The sequence below is a fragment of the Morone saxatilis genome, unplaced genomic scaffold (assembly GCF_004916995.1).
Source record: "Morone saxatilis isolate NCDOM2014 unplaced genomic scaffold, NCSU_SB_2.0 Contig17, whole genome shotgun sequence".
In the NCBI taxonomy this organism is placed as follows: domain Eukaryota; kingdom Metazoa; phylum Chordata; class Actinopteri; family Moronidae; genus Morone; species Morone saxatilis.
Window position 1 is genome coordinate 3,326,262 of NW_023339729.1, and position 3,383 is coordinate 3,329,644.

A 3,383-nucleotide genomic window follows, 5' to 3' on the forward strand; every position below is an offset into this window, starting at 1 on the left:
AAAACGCCAAAAAAGTATTTAGGCGACGTGAACAAAGTAGTAAGAAAGTAAGAAAGTAAGAAAACTGTTAAAAATAGCAAAAAACACACTGAAAACACACTAAAACTACAACAATGATAGGAGCTGCCATGACAGGCTGCCGTTGTCGCCGGCGCCATTCCAGAAATATACACTAATGATAATAATGTTATGCATGTGAAATTCCATTTCTGACAATAGATCCTCTTAATGTTACACACTGGACCTGTAAAGACAAAATAATGTTGAAATTTCCACCCACTGAAAGGAATTTTTTTTTAATTGGAGGCCATGATAATGAATTAGTAACTGTGAGATTAGTAATGGATTTGTTTCATTCGAGACCATAATGGAGTTGTGAGCCTTGTGAAGACTTGTGCATGTTAGTTTATAATTTTTTTTCTGCTAATAATCTAAATTTTCACTAAATGTAATACATCTATTTTCTCTGTAACTGTGATGGATTACAGTTACCTTTCTTTGTATTGTGATTATGTAACTCCCCAAGGCTGGTTAACATATGCTAAACATATAAATACACAGAGGTTTTATGATGGTTGAGTTTTAGAGAGAAAACAGTTCAAAAAAAGGTATGAAAAAGCACTGCAGTGACCTCAACTATCCACAGGTGTCACCAACAACACAGGCTGAAATCTTAACAACTTTAAATCACCAAAAAAAAAATCCACCAAGGCAATGTGTAACAACAATGGGTTGATCCTGTGGTTCATCCCCAGTGAATATATCTACTGAACCAGCTGGGTAATTTTCCCCACTAGCAATTAACTTTCTTTCCCTCGTAGCCCTATTTGCACTCCACATGGATTTTGTTCAGGTCACCTAATCTCATCCCAGCTGAAGGTGTTACTGTTGATCTCTAGTACTTCCAGAAAGGTTTCTAGTTCCCTTAAGGTGCAGCAGAGAGGAGATCTGACTCCATGTAAGGGCAGCTGATGTTCGCTTGAACAAGGCAATTAACCTTAAAACCTTCAAACTGTGTAGTTTCGCTGTGAGACTGATGGAGCAGAGAGACTCACAGGTATGCTTATGTAGATTTGTGTTTGAGCATATGTGTGGACTTTTTTTTATCCTGAGGAGTGATGTGTGCATTTGTGTGTCTGTTAGTGTGTATGTTGAACAAACAAGCCAAATTTGAAGAGATGGTTATGCTAATCAGGTCTAATTACAACCAACCATGTCAATGGGTTCAAAGCAGCATCATGATTTTATCCTGTAGAGTGCACCTTATTGTATGAAAAGCTTGTACACCCTCTCATTACAGTGAAAAACATGTTTGAATTTGAAGGTTCTTCGACATACAAGCTTTTTTTCTAAGGAGATGGATTAGACAAAGGAACCTTCTTCCTTCCTCACTCCTCTTGTTTCTAATTAAAAACTGCTTCCAGTGCAATCACAGCTCATCTTTGAAAGCTGTTAATTGTCAAACATAATGTCATTTAGCAGGACAGGCATTGCCTCCAGGTAGCTGGATAGTTGCTCTGCCAAACTCTCTCTCTCACATCATTTTTGTGAGTGACTAGGTTTTTTCATTTCTCTTTCACACTATGTCTTGTCTTATCTTTTTCTGCACCTCTTCCTATGCTGAGGCAAAAATAAACTGAAAGAAGCATTGAATAATTGACTGTACCTCCTAATGCAGGAGTCCCCATAGAAGCCACCTTGTACATGGATCCCGATGTAGAACAGGGTGTATAGTGTGTCTGAGTATCAAAGGCTTGCCCAGTCTGGGTTTTTAAATCTTTTTTTAAGCTCAAATCATTTAAATCTGAGCACAATGATATGCTCATTACATACGCCTAGATTAGGCATTCATATAAAATTCTGTTGGTGGGACTGAGTCATTGTTTTGCAAGTCACAAGTAAGTCTAAAGTCTTTGCACTCAAATCCCAAGTCCGAAATCCTCCAAAATATCTTTTTTTCCAACTGGAATTAAGTGTCAAGTTGCTGGGAATGAATAGCGTTAACGTTAGTTGATTCAGGAAATGAATTGGTTCTTGGAACACTTTTTAAATAACATATTCTTAATCTTTGTGGTTCAATCCAAATGAACTCACAGGCAGGCTTGAGGAGTAACAGATTACATCTAACAGAGTTAAGTAATCAGGATACAAGCATGTTTTTTATTACAAATAGCCCTGCATTCAGAGAACGCAGTGTTCTGGAGGGGTAATAGGGTGCTATGAGTTCTTTAAGATATGAAGGGGCCTGACCATGAAGAGCTTTGTAGGTGAAGAGGAGGATTTTAAATTCTATTCTAAATTTCACAGGGAACCAGTGCAGAGAAGCTANNTATTCTGAATTTTACAGGGAGCCAGTGCAGAGAAGCTAGAACAGGAGAGATGTGATCTCTTTTCCTAGTTTAGTACTCGTGCTGCAGCGTTCTGAATTAATTGGAGCATCTTAATGGACTTATTGGGGCAACCTGATAATAAGGAGTTACAGTAATCCAGCCTAGAAGTAACAAATGCATGGATTAGTTTTTCTGCATCTGTCTGTGACAAGATGTGTCTAATTTTTGTAATATTATGTAAATGAAAGAAGGCAGTCCCTAAGAGATCTGCTTTATATGGGAAAATTCCTGATCAAAGATAACTCCAAGATTCCTGACAGTGGTGCTAGAGGCCAAGGTAATGCCATCTAGAGTAGCTATATCTGTAGACAGGCATCATTGAGCTGGTAGCCTGTTATGTAAATATTTAGATGGTAACATTATTGAACAAATTTGAGGATATCATTAAAAAAGTACGCAGAAGCTGTTAGATATATTTTGGACTATTTTAACATATATTAAATGAATGGTGATAGATGGGGTGAGAAGTTATTATGGTCTCTAATTCTAGTTTAACATTGTGTAAATATTGAAATATTGAGACAAGGATACCTCAGAGGCAGCCACTGATTGACTGAGATTGCAAATGCTACCTCCTTTAGGAGAACCTTTGGTCACCTCTCTGAGTAGAAATGAGCGAGCGTAGCCACTGTTCCCCCTTTTGTAATTCTGTGGGGTTGAAGCGTGCTACTGCTTANGATTGAATTTCACTGTGAGCATGATGATGTTTTTTCTACTCAATATCTGCCTCAGACAAGTATCTATGCTGACCTGAGATTGGTTGAATTCAAAATTAACTTCTGTAATACAATATAGGCAATATACAGTATGTAAGGCAGTATGAAGGCGGTGATGCCAACTTTGTTTTTCAATTTTAGATTGAACAGACTGAGTTGTAGAAAGTCTTGTGGGTGTGGGTAATCACCATTTCTCTGTATAGGTCAGCCACTGCACTTTGACTTTGATACCGGTTCTTGAACTTCTTTTGATACCAATTTCATAAAATCTATTTTA

At 37.6% G+C, this 3,383-nt stretch overlaps 1 protein-coding gene across 1 annotated transcript in view; it reads left to right on the top strand.

The window, feature by feature from the left end:
* Window positions 1-3,383, top strand: part of LOC118326888 (elongation factor 1-alpha 1-like) — a 13,472-nt gene that overhangs the window by 2,749 nt on the left and 7,340 nt on the right. The gene's annotated exons all lie outside the window — the stretch shown is intronic.